Source organism: Lissotriton vulgaris, chromosome 4_1, assembly GCF_964263255.1.
Source record: "Lissotriton vulgaris chromosome 4_1, aLisVul1.2, whole genome shotgun sequence".
In the NCBI taxonomy this organism is placed as follows: domain Eukaryota; kingdom Metazoa; phylum Chordata; class Amphibia; order Caudata; family Salamandridae; genus Lissotriton; species Lissotriton vulgaris.
This window is the reverse complement of record NC_141691.1, coordinates 394,101,747-394,115,576: the sequence shown is the minus strand read 5'-3', so window position 1 is coordinate 394,115,576 and position 13,830 is coordinate 394,101,747. Positions and strand designations below refer to the sequence as shown.

Genomic DNA, 13,830 nt, shown 5'->3' with positions numbered 1-13,830 from the left:
GTGTCCCTTTTAAGGACGGTTTCCCTCACACACCAATGGTGTCATGCTTCATCATAGGGATACCTCCTCGTGTCATGAGCCTAGTCGTGACGCGGGTTACAACCGCCTCGCTGCGAGGGAGGAGCTCAGGGATGTTTTACTGAAGAAGAGGGTACTACTAAAATCCAATGTGAGCGATTGTCTGAGTTAGGTAGTGCAGTGCTGGCTATGCAGTGGTGAATGAGAGTGATTAAAACTAGCTACAAGGCAAGCCTACCATAGTTTATTGATGCTTCCTGGTGCCAGGATTAAAACCCTAAATCGAGTAGTGTGGCTGCCGTAATTAGAGACAGCTGCACTGTTTACGGCAGCCACACTACTCGATTTTTTGGATCAGGATCGACAGACATGTAGCCATTTCTTTACTGTCTTCCCCCGCCACACAAACCCTGGAATTGGGGAACCGTAAAATGTTAATAATGCTCTCCCCGCCATGGGAGATAGCTCCCATGACAAAGGGGGCATTTTTTTAATTTTGGAAAAGAAAATCCAGTTTTGGTATTTTCTTTTTTCTTTTCATTTATGATATGGAGGACTCCGCTCTGACTGAAGAGTCTTCCTATGGCAAAGTAGAGGGAAAAGTAGTAACAAGATTACTTAGTTTAAAAAAAATCACAATTATTATGTTAAATATTAATGTGGATGAGCATATATATTTATTTTAAATGTAGAAAGAAAAGAAAAATGCTAAAACATTATTAAGCTAGTTTTGAATTAGATATTTATTTAATTCAAATATATTAAATACAATAAATGATATGGCTGGTTTAAATTAAAAAATAAATTGACACCTAAAGTTAAAAAAAATTGTAACATCAATAATTATTAAAAGTGAAGAAGATAATTAATTAAAAGCAATCTCTTAATATTTCACTACAATATAATGTTACAATGATATGCAAATAAAAAAGATTGTTAAAGTATTGTATAATTAAATAATACATATGTTTATTAATATTTATCACATTACATTATATTTATCATATTTGTAACTATTTTAAAAGTCCCTACAAATTTTCTGTGAAAAGGTGGTAGTGCCAATGGTTAGCCATGTGTGGTGCTGAACTCAGTCCAGCTCTGTGATGGGGTAAGTTACTTATGTTTTGTGTCCCTTTTTGGCTGTAATATCTTCAGGAATACAGTTTGTGAATAGCAATGTGCTTACTCTTTTGTGGGTGGGCTGGTGGGTGTGCCTCGCTGAACCCATCCACAAACCTGCCTAAACCCCACCTCACTCCCCCCTAAACTCTCCTATTTAGTAGTAAGTATGCTCCTTTTTCTAGACACTCTCCAGTTCCTCCCACATTTAGCACTAAATAGTTAACTTACATGTATGAGGAGCTCCCCGTAGAAAAGACAGGAGAATTGAATGTGGAGTTTAACACATGTAGGGCTTTGAATAGCATTTTTAAAGTGCTTGAGTAGAATTACTGTATTGCAAAATGCAGTTTGTTAAGAGGCCCCAAAGACAGTAACCCTGACATTTTGTGAGCTCTGGCTGTTATCATCGATCCTTGACTGGAGGGCAGGCATATTTTAGATGGGTCAAAATTGATGAAACGAGACAGAAAGAAAACATGACTGTGCAGGAGTTTGTGTTCAAATTGTCACAAAAAACGATGGTTCTCTGCAGATTTACTGTTACCAGAATGCCACAACCCTTGCTCAGATTCATTTAAACATTAAACTGATTAATTCAGCCGATTTATTCCACCCGTAAGGCTACTTTCTATCTTTCTTTCTATGCAGGCATAATTCTGTTCAGTAGGGTTTTTTTTTCCAACTCTTTATTCTCGACGGCACAGTATCAATTACATCAAATCGAATTTACATTCTGTACAGCATAGTCATTGTCTCGTTTTCTCCCAACTAAGCAGAATAACCAATTACAAAACATCGTGACATATCATATAGTAAAGGTGACATCATGTCGAAGACAGTTCTCAGTTGTGCTACACCTTACTATCATCAACAGGAGCTTCATTATTCAACACAACACGTCATGTAAGCACCAAGATTAGCAGAAATTAACCTTATCCCCATTCATCCCTCCTCCCCACATCTCCCACCCCTACCCACCCGTCTCCCGGTCTCATTAAAAGCCAGTATGTGTCACTCTCCTACAGTAATGTTGGACAGATCCAAAGCGTTACAGGATTCAAACACCTGTGCGTAGGAGGGTTCCCACCCACCCTGACTACACCTTCGGGCACGCCATGTATTCGTTCCCACGGCCTATCCGCCTTTGATGGTGCCAGTTCCATTCCTTCCAGGTCTAACAACATGACCTCCCAGTCCAGTGCTATGGGATACTTCCGCTGGCCTCTTTCTTTTCCCGTCAAAGCGCCACCCCTCCCTCTTGCCCCACTTCACAATGTCTGCCTGCCACAAAGACGTTCTGGGTGGTCTGGGAGACTTCCACCTCATCGTCAGCGCTCGGACAGCTAATAATAGGGCCAGATCCAAAAATTTTTGTTAAGCTTTTTGTGTTTTGGGACGTTTACGGGATATTACTAAACAGTACAAAGAGTCCTCCGGTACAGGCAGATTAGTAACATCCCGTAGAGCCTGACATACCTCCGCCCAGTAATCCCGCAATAGCAGACTTGTCCATGCCCTGTGGAGAAATCCAGCCTCATCTTCTCGGCAGCGTGGGCAACAATGGGGGGAGTCTGGAAACATACTATGCAGCCTCTATGGAGTCAAATAAGCTCTATGAAGTATCATAACCTGTATGAATTTAAACTTAACGTTCCTCGACACCTTCTTGAGATGCTCAAGAACAGTCTGCCATGACTTATCCAACAGTGCCTCCCCCGAGTCTTGGGCCCAGGCTTCCCTAATTGTTGTGAGTGGGATGGCCGCATGTACCCTTATCCCCGTTTATAGCCACCGCACCAAACGACTCCCCCTTCCCATATAAGAGAGCAAGTGGACCCGTTCATGTTGCAGGGGTCAGAGTCACTGTAGGGCCCATGTAAGTCGTATATAGTGAGACACTGTGGCATGCAGTAAATATAACCGCTGGGGGGCACCAGTGGAAAGTACGAAGGAGTCATGATCCAGCAATGTGTCGTCTCCGAAACAGGCGCCCACCTCGTCCACCCCCGCTTCCACCCAGGGACGTAATGTATGTTGAGTGAGTCTGCCCTGCCTGGATGCCCAGTAGAGGTACATTTCCTGCGAAGGGTACCGCCTCTGCAGTGTATGCTAATGCCTTCCTCCAGCACAGCAGGGCCGTGCGCAGGAGAGGGTGGCAGTCCGAAGGATGCTTGCTCCTGGGCAGCAACTGGGAATGTTGTTCTCCCCACGCCAGTCGGTCTACAGTGTAACCAATCTCGTGTAAATTCTTGCCCGCTACCCAGTGTGATAGCCACTGGAGTTGACTGGCATAATGATACCCGCGGAAGTCAGGTGCACCCCGACCCCCCAATCTGGTCCCCAATTGGAGCTTACGGAGACTGATTCGGCGCCGCCCAGTACCCCCAAATGAGGGTTAGCAAGATCGTGTTCAAGGCGTTAAATATCTGTGGGGGAATGATAACAGGCAACTTAACAAAATAATATAACAGGCGAGGGAGCATAACCATCTTTGAGATAGCGATCCTACCCATGATTGATAGGGGCAGAGAAGTCCAAAATCCTACGCTGCTTTGGAGGTGTTTAATTGCTCTTCCAATATTGCCCTCAATCTGGTCCTCAGATGACCTATACACCTGTATGCCTAAGTATTTGAACGTGGTCTGTGCAACTGGTATCACATGTCCCCCAAAGCGAATAGAAGGTAGATGAGGCGTCTCTCTGAAATAGAAACCAATGGACTTTTCAGGGTTAATGGCCAAGCCGGACACCTCCCCAAATCGGCTAAAGATGTCGTATATTATCGAGTGGTCCGCCGTCAAATCCTGGAAGTACAATAAGATGTCATCGGCGTAAATGGACAGCAGGTGGTGTGTCCCCCTAACCAGAATACCCAGGTGATCCCCGTGCGCCCGAAGGGCTATGGCGAGGGGTTCCAGGGCCAGTACAAACAAAAGGGGCGACAGGGGGCAACCCTGCCGGTTGCCTCTGTGTACTGGGTAACTCGCCGATATATATCGGCCCGTGTGGGCCCGGGCCGTTGGGTCCGTATATAATAGTCTCAAAGAGTCCAGAAAGCCATATCGCTTCAAGGATTCAAACATAAACGTCCATGACAGGGAGTCAAACGCCTGTTTGAGATCGAGTGCTATGCAGCCTGCCTGAGAGTATTCCTGCGGCACGGCTGCCATTAGGGCATGTAGTGTCCGTGTATTCTGGGAAGTACTCCCCCCCCCGGGAGGAGCCCACACTGATCTGGGTGTACAAGAGTAGAGAGATGAGATTGTATCCGTAGAGCAATAGCCTTATTAAGGATGTTGTACTCCGTAGAAAGCATTGACAGGGGTCTACAATTTGTCAATTCAAGTGTGTCCCTTCCCAGCTTGGGTATAGATGTAACCAGGGCCTGCATCGTGGAAGCAGGTAAGTGACCCTCCTCAAATGCAGTCTTATATACTTTGTCTAGGAAGGGCACAAGGATGTCGGAGTAGGTCAAGTAAAACTCTACTGGAAGCCCATCTATGCCCGATGTCTTATTCCGGTTAAGGGACTTAGTGCCAGATGTAGGTGGCCAGACTTAGGGCCAGATTCGGTATTCCACATTGATTCCTATGGGCTTCAAGGCCCATAGGAATCAATGGGGGATACCGATTCGGTATTTACAGAATCGGTAAATACCGAATCTTACCGATTCGGTATTTACCGATTCTGATTTACCTACATTTCCCCCCCTCTAATTTACCACTTCTTAAATACCGAATCGGTATGATTCGGTATTTAAGAAGTGGTAAATTAGAATTACCTACATCGGGCCCTTAATGGCCACACGGATCTCTTGTTGCGTTATGGGGCCGTCCATTCCTTTCTTTACGTCATCTGATAGGACCAGGAATGGCAGCCCATGTAGGAACTTGGCCACCTTGGTCTAGTTCTTCTAGGGGGAGGGGGGCAGATAGCGTCCTCAGGTGATCATGGAACACCTTATTAATTTCAGTCTGTGTATGGACAATGACACCCGAACCATCCAGAACCTGGGTGGTCACCGGAGGGTCCGGACGATCTTGTACCAATCGGGCCAGTAAAGTACCTGATCTGTCAGCCTCGGCATGTTGGCGACATAAATATTCCTTGTAATCTATAACCCTCAGTGTTTCCAATACTTCAGCGTGATCTATATTCCCCGCCTGTAGTTCTCTCCTCTTCTCAGGGTCTATACTCGCCTGCCTCTCTAGCACCTTCAATCGGTCCTCGACCTCACAAAGTTTTTTATGGACTTCTTGCCGGGCCCCCACTAACTGTCCAATGGCTGCGCCTCTCACCACAACCTTCATGGCATCCCATACCACCAGATTTGACGTGGCTGAGTCCCAATTTTCCGTGAAGTAATTATTTAAGGTATCGGACAGGGACTTGCGAAAGGGGGCGTCCTCTAAAAGGAGTGGGTTAAGTCACCAGGTGGGCACCGGAGTCGGTAGCCTACCCCAGAGAAGGTCAAGTGTGATTGGAGAAAGTTTTAGCTAAATACTCCGAGCTACAAATCTTCATCATCAATGACTTTGAACACAGGAATCTATCAATTCTGGTGTGTAGGTTGTGTACTGGGGAATAATAGGAATATTGTTTATGACTCAGATTCAATTCCCGCCAGGTATCAATCAATCCCCAGCCCGTGGTCCAAGCCATGAACATCTCAGTCAATTTAGTTACCCCAGCCATCTGCAGAGGAGGATGTGACCTGTCCAGTTCTGGATCTAAAACCATGTTCCAGTCACCTCCCAATATCCAAGAGATATCCACCCAGTCCGATAATGCCACGCCCACTATGCGGAGAAATTTATCTTGGTCGATTTTCGGGGCGTATATACTGCCAATCACTATTAATGTACCATCCAGTGTGCCTTTCACTAAGGTATACCTGCCTTGATCATCTACCCTCCTCTCTATTTCCATGTTGGACCCAGATAGTCGTCCCCGAGAAAAGACGGAATAAGACGTGAAATAAATTGTACCCCTCCATTTTTTTCTAATCGTCTGAACTTCTGACGTCGTGAGGTGAGACTCCTGTAAAAATGTGATCTGTGTGTGGTGTATTATTAAAAACGCATGAATCCGGTGCCTCTTCTGAATGGCCCCAAGCCCACGCACATTCCAGGTAGTGAATCTATAAGATCCTACAGTTTCAGCCATAATCCCCTTCTAGCGGACCTCGGAGTGTCAGTGGGACCTTCTCAAAACAGTATATGATCATTGACCAGGAGACCTCGTATCCCAACTTCCCTTTCAAAAACGTAACTAACTTGGCGCAGCTAACTAACAGCGCTGTGCCGAACAAAATAAACATGCACAAAGAATACTGAGCACCAGTGCATACGCCATTGGGGGGGTGGCCAAGCATCATATTAGGCATTGTAGCTGTCATGCCGGTTGCAGCCAGCTCTACGGTACACTAACCCAGATGCATGTCTACTAGGAGCATACTCTTAAGTACCGACTGTAGACTTCCCTCGAAGGGGGGACAAACAGTTCTTTGGGGGTGCAACAAAATAAATACAGTTCCCCAGCCCCCCCCAGTACCCCACCGCATGCCAACACCGCAATTTTATACCCAATTACCAAATAGATAAAGGATACCAATAGTCATTGTGTAGTCAGTCCAATTCGGGCGGGACCATCCATCTCCTTAATTGTCCAGCAGATCATCTGCCGCTCTGGGTGTGACTGTTGGGAACAGCACCACACTGTGGTCCAAGTCAGAGTGGACCGTGCTGTCCTCTGAGTCCGTGACAATCTTCTTCTTGTCCTCCCGAAAGGTGCCCACCATAGCCAGTGCTCCCAATCGGTCTTCTCTTTGTTGTTCCCGCGAAGGGCCGCGTCGTCCCGATCTCCTTCCTGTGGCCAGAAGGTCTACATCGTCGTATCCTGATCCCTCTCTCGAGCCGCCAGCAGTGGTATTCTGAGTAGCGTCCTGACTACCGTCAATACCCATCACTTCCAGCCATTCCTCCGTGGGGCTTTCTAAGAAGTGCGTTTTCTTATCGTACACAATCTTCAAACGGGCGGGGAACAGAAGCGCATATTTCAGCTTGGCCTTTTGCAATTTCTTTTTCACTGCCAAGTATGAGGAACGTTGCTTTTGGACCACAGTGGTGTAATCTGGGTATTGGGACACCCGTTGGTTCTCATATTGTATAAGGGACTTTTCTCGTGCCAACTATAGGAGGACATCCTGAGGTTCCGTGACAATTGTAAGTGGTGTTTTCGACTCACACGAATATGGTCGAGTCTAGTATCTATGAACCGCAAATGACGAGTTTAGCAAGTGTGCGCAGTTTCGCTGTGCTAACTTAAACCGTTCGTTTGTTATGTGGGTTGTCATCTGTACCCACGGGTTCCATCTTAGATACGGCATCCATTTTGTCTCTTGCCCTCAAGTAGCCAGCGAACGGACGCTGTCCGCTTCGCGACCCTGGGACTCCCAAGATATTTGCGGAAGACACATGTTCTTTGAAAGTGTCTTTATGACGAGGGGGATGCTACTGTAAGGCAGATGGCGCCGCTCGAGGCTCATCTTGCCGCACGGGCTTATTGTCTCAGTTGTGCATCTCATTAGGCACGTCCCTTTGATGCCTGTATCTCGTGCTTCTCGACACTCCCCTTTTACACCCTTTCCGATCTCCCCACTGTCTCCGTCTTCCTCTGCACCTGTCTTCGTTCCTGTTTCGATCTACTTTACTGCTGATTGGAATTTGCTAATGGTGGGAAGATGGGTTTTTACAGTTGGGAACCGCCAAATGTTTCCGCACTTATGTTCCGGATCTTGTGTGTTTCAAAGTGATCTAAGCGACCCCTCTGAGAGCGACTTGTGGGAACCAGGTTGTAAACTATTGTGTATCATGTTATCCTATGGGTAGAAACTGTATAAAAGGAGCGATCCACAAATACAATTTGAAGCAGTCTCCCCGAACTACACTCGATGTACTTCTTGTGACTTCTGTGTTCCCTGCAGTAAATAAACCTTGACTCTTTGACGCCGAAGGAAGTGTCCCGTGTCTCTGTGATTTGTACGCCGGAGCAGGTTACCCACGAAGGTTTCAGGTGTTGTGCCCTGGCACCGCTGGGTCCAAAGAACCCAGTCCTTCAGTTGGCGCCCAACGTGGGGCTGCATCAGTGGTACCGGTCCAAGCCTGACGATCGTGAGGAACTTCGTGTGAAATCTCCGAGGGAAGGTGCACCCCGCTTCATCGATCCTGTTGTCGAAATAAGTGGCCCGAAGACTTTTCCCGCGAAGATTCCCGCCTCCTAACGGCTGCGACGGACTGCTACCCTGACTGTAGACCTGTTTTGGCGCCTGGCGTAGACCTTGGTATAGCGAGACGATTGACGGGCCTTCCTGAGGACGCCATTGATCTTTGAGTTAAGTATTTGTGGGTCGCTCCCAGAGTTTTTTGTTGTAAACACTTTAGCGAGTGTTTTTGTTGTAGACACTTTAGCGGGTGTCTTTGTTGTACACGCTGTGTGAGTGTTTTTGTCGGTGACACTTTGCTAGCGTACTTTGTTGTTGTTGTATTTGTTTGACGACTGCAGCCGCCAAAGACCGAGGGTTTTGTTCTTGCTGGGACTTGGTAAATCCCGTAACCCTTGAAGTTTGTGAAACTCGGCTAGTGTGCAAGATGCCTGGTCGCAGTACTTTGTTCAGTTGCTTTAGACCTTGTGGTGCGGATTCCCTGCTGGAGGATTCGTGTCCGATACCTCCGGTTGGAACTCCTACTTATGACCTATATAGCAAACATGGGCTAGGCCCGATTGCTTTTAACGATTATTGGATCAAATATACAAAGAAAGACGGCGATCTTCGTTGGCCACCTCACGGTAGCTTCGAAGCGTCGATCTTAGATAATTTGGAAATAAAGTTGTTCGAACGTAAATCAAGGCCGGCCATGTTTGATGCCTTTCGGTTCTGGCGCAAAGAAGCCCGACAGAAAGAGATCAGACAAAATAAACGTAGTGAGCGAGATACTGTTGCTACTATAGTAAAGAAAGCTGAGCAGTTTCAGCGTGATAAGGAGGATAAGGATAAGGAAGTGTTTGAGAGATTACAGCGTATGTCCATAGACAAATGCTATCCTGTTTTGTCTACGGAGTCGGATAAGAAGGAAGAGGCAGTTGAGGATTCTTTAATGTCCTATCTTATGAAGTCGCCACCTCCGTACGTACAGGGTACCGCAGCTCCTGTGGTCCCTGCCGTACCTGTTCCACCAGTTCCTCAACCTGCACTTGCTCTTCCGACTGTTCCTGCTCCTTTGCCTCTTTCTATTCCTACTGCTCCTCCGCTTCCACATACTCCTGTTCCCGCTACTGCTCACGCTACTGCTCCTGTGTTGTTAACCCCTGTTGCTGCTAACGTCTCTACTCCTTCTCTTGTTAGTCCTGTGTCTTACTCTTCTCCCTCTACTCGTAATGGTGATTCTCCCCTTGCGACAAACTTCTTTCAGTCGCTCGGACCTGTTTTTGGGTCTGCAGGTTCTGATGGTCCACAGAGACGTAGCCAGCTTCCTGGTAATAGAGAACGTGTTGCGCTATACAATATGGCGATGGGTTGGATGATAAACCCTGTTAGAAATCCACCTCGTGTTGTCCTCGAAACGTTTGATCAATTCAACATACCTACTCAGAGATATGTGTTTGATGAAATGTGCAAGTTCTTACATGATCAGATAGCGGCTGTTGCGCCTGACGAGGTGCTGACCGCCCTGTCTAATCTTCGGCTTCAGTTCGCAACTGGACTGATAGTCGATACTAATGTCCGACGTGCTATTGAACGGTTGCTATCTCTTCGTCCTGCTCCTATTCCTCATGCATTGTTCGTTGAGGACATTGAACTACGATAATGAATCTGGCCGATATCGACATGTTGTTTGGCAATGTCGTACCGCAACCGGTATGGGCCAAGATTCGTCACCAAGATCACGCGAATGAATTAGGTGGTGATTGGGCTGCCATTACAGCGGCAGACGCTGGACAAGTGGCTGCTACTAAACCCGATCAGTTGATTGAACTTCTTCCCCAGCGAATCATTACGTTAATGAAAACGCTTATGCCAGCTATGAGGGTAAATTGGGACAAGTTGTCAGCCTGTAAGCAGAAGAAAGATGAGAGTGTTTCAGACTTCTTTACGAGGTTCGAGGAAACATTCGTCGATCATAGTGGGCAGGATATGGGTACTGAGGGTGGACAAAGGTTGTTTGTGGATAAATTTGTATCGAACTTATTGCCCGACTTGTGCAATAAATTGAAAAATTTAGAAAGTGCGTGGGCCGTTTCTACCTCAGCTCAGATATTGGCTACGGCACAATATTACGAAAATAGAGAAAAAGAGGAAAATGACCGTGCCGATAAAAAGACGAAAGAGCTGAAAACTAAAGTGTTGTTACAACAAGCATATCCGCCGCGTTCTAATCAGAATGCGCCTCAGCAGAATAGATCGCAGTCGCAATCAAATCGATCGCAGCCGCGTAATGATTCATCTTTTCAGAGATCTTCGTTGGGGTACAACCAATGTGCTTATTGTAGACAGGAGGGACACATTAAATTCAATTGTCCTGCTTTAAATGACCGTAGTGGTGGTAATTCGTCTAGAGGAGGTCGTGGTGGTGCACAGCACGCATCACGTGGTAGAGGTCGTGGTGCTCAGAACGACTGTTCTGATAACTCGTCAAATTCTAATAATTGTTTCGATCAACGTGGATCATCGCAAGGACGATCTGCGCAGTACAATGTAGACGATTATTACGTCGATCAGGGAACTGACGATAGTAATTACTAGGACAGCCAAAGACAAGGAGAGGGAGTGGTATCAGTTCCGGTTGATCAGAGAGGGCCTTACGTCGCAGTTGCTACATCGGGCGTCGTTGAGCCTTTTCTGTTGGACACTGGTGCAGCGAAAAGTTCTATCATGCATTCGAAACTCCCTGGCGCACCTTTGTCTGGCTTAACAAATGTATCCGTTGGATTCTCTGGCGCCCCCGTTAGCAATCCAGTTTCGCGCCCTTTGCCCCTTAAAATTGGGCCTCGTGAGCTCGAAGCTCCGTTGATTTTAACCACTGGTTGTGGTGAAAATCTTTTGGGTCTGGATTTGCTTAAACGCTTGTATGCGACTTTGTATTGTTCTCCTGCGGGTATAAAGCTTACGTTAGGGGAGAGGGTAGTCTCTCCCATGTACTTGTCCCTCGATAAGCTTCCACCGGAATTGAGTTCTCTTCCTGCATCTTTGTGGGCGACGGGTCCAAACGACGTGGGCCTCCTTGATATCTCCCCTTATGTTGTTCAGTTGAAATAGAATGTGCGATTACCACGTATTCCCCAATATCGTATCTCCCTGGATGGTGAACGAGCTTTGTTAGCGATCATCTATGATTTGATCGAGAAAGATGTCATTGAAGAAACTCGGGGAAACGTGTGCAATAGTCCTGTACTGCCCATTCTTAAACGTACTGATCCTACCAAACCGCCTGTTTATGGTTTTGTTATTGATTTACGGGAGGTGAATAAAATTGTGGTTCCTCAATTCCCTGTTGTGCCTGACATTACGGCGCTACTGACTCTGATTCCAGCTACGGCTTCATGGTTTTCGGTGATTGATTTGAAAAATGCGTTTTTCAGCATCCCGATTGCCGAAGAGAGCAGGGACCTTTTCGGTTTCTCTCTTGGTGGACGTAGCTTCCGGTTCAAACGCGCTCCTCAGGGCTACTGTGAAAGTCCATCGATTTACAGTCAAGCTTTGAAGGGTCAACTAGATGCGTTTAGGTTGCCGGTTGGTGCGGTTTTAATCCAATACGTCGACGACTTATTGGTGGCTGCTGATACTCAGGACATTTGCAAAATTGCTACAGTGTCGTTGCTGCAACATCTCTGTGAGTTAAATCACAAGGTGTCACCTTCTAAATTCCAATATTGTTGTCAAGAAGTAACCTATCTAGGTCACTTATTGTCAAAGGAGGGAAGGAGATTGACCCCAGAGAGAATTGCAGCGATTGCGCGCATGGCTGTGCCACAAACCCAAAGAGATGTGCGTGCCTTTCTAGGTATCACATCGTACTGCAGGCAGTGGATTCCTAATTTTTCATTGCTAGCGAAACCATTGGTGGCTCTTACGTGCAAGGATGTTTCGACTCCTTTACCATGGACGGAAGAATGTCAGAAACGTTTTTCTGAATTACGTGATTCATTGTGTTCGGCCCCTGTGTTAGGTACCCCTGATTACAGCAAGCCGTTCACGTTATATGTTCACGAGAGGGAAGGTTGTGCTTTAAGCGTCTTAACGCAACCTTTTGGTGGTAAGCAACGTCCATGTGCATATTTTTCCTCGACCTTAGACCCAGTAGCTAGAGCATTGCCGAGTTGTTTGAGAGCAACTGCGGCAGCTGCGGTCTCCATCCGACAATCAGCAGGATTGGTCATGGATAATATGCTTACGGTGATGGTTCCGCATGCAGTCGATACTCTTTTGAACCGTACGAAAACTCAGCACTTGACGAGTGCGAGGTTATCTGGGTACGAATTGACGCTCTTGGCAAGCCACATTCAGATAAAACGTTGTAATGTCCTAAATCCGGCAACTTTGTTACCAATTAGTGCAGAGTCAGATGCAGTAACAGAACATGACTGTTACTTGCGGACAGAGGAGGAAACAAAAGGTCGTGTGGACCTTAAAAACACCCCATTGGAAGACCCGGATGGCACCCTGTATGTGGATGGGTCATGTTTTAAATTGCCGAATGGTGATGTGACTACTGCTTATGCTGTTGTGACGTTGAATACTGTTGTTGAGACTGCGAGATTGAATCAGAATTCTGCCCAAGCTGCAGAACTGATTGCTCTTACTAGAGCATGTGTATTAGCAAAAGGGAAACGTGTGAATGTGTACACCGATAGTCAGTATGCTTTTGGTGTAGCGCATAGCTTTGGACGGTTGTGGCGAGAGCGTGGTTTCTTGACGTCACATGGCACGAAAATACAGCATGGCCAGCTTGTGAACGATCTTTTGGATGCATTGACTTTGCCTGCTCAAGTTGCAATTGTTAAATGTAGTGCGCATCGTAAGGTGACGGATGATGTTGGTCGTGGTAATGCGTTTGCAGATGAGATTGCTAAGGAGACTGCCCGGAACCTTAGCACTCGAATGTATGTGACGAATTCGGTTAGGTGGCCTACAGAATCAAGTATGTGTGAGAATACTATAGAGAGTGTGAAAGCAATTCAGAATGAGGCCACCGACACTGAAAAGATGAAGTGGAAAGAAAGTACGGGAAGGTTGGATGTGAATGGTTGCTGGATTGATTTGTCAGATCAGAAAAGATGGATGTTGCCTGATGCGTATGTACTGGCCGTTGTGCAAATGGCACATGGGTTAGCACATATTAGCGCGAAAGGTATTTGCAAGTTGTTGGCTGATGTGTGGAAGAATGATGGAATTACTAAGTGTGCTGAACGTTTGGTGAAGAATTGTATGGTGTGTATAATGTACAATCCTGGCAAAGGAACCCCAACTCCCCCTGGCAGTTTTGCTCCTCCTTCGTATCCCTTTGAGGTGATCCAATTGGACTTCATCCATATGGAGCGATGCAATAACCTGAAATACGTTTTGGTTGTGGTTTGCGCATTCTCCCGATGGATCGAGGCCTATCCCCTCAAAGATAATACTGCCTTGTCTAC

The 13,830-nt window shown here is 46.5% G+C and overlaps 1 protein-coding gene across 1 annotated transcript in view; it reads right to left on the bottom strand.

The window, feature by feature from the left end:
- LOC147718790 (connector enhancer of kinase suppressor of ras 2-like) overlaps positions 1 to 13,830 on the bottom strand; it is a 1,944,591-nt gene that overhangs the window by 744,906 nt on the left and 1,185,855 nt on the right. The gene's annotated exons all lie outside the window — the stretch shown is intronic.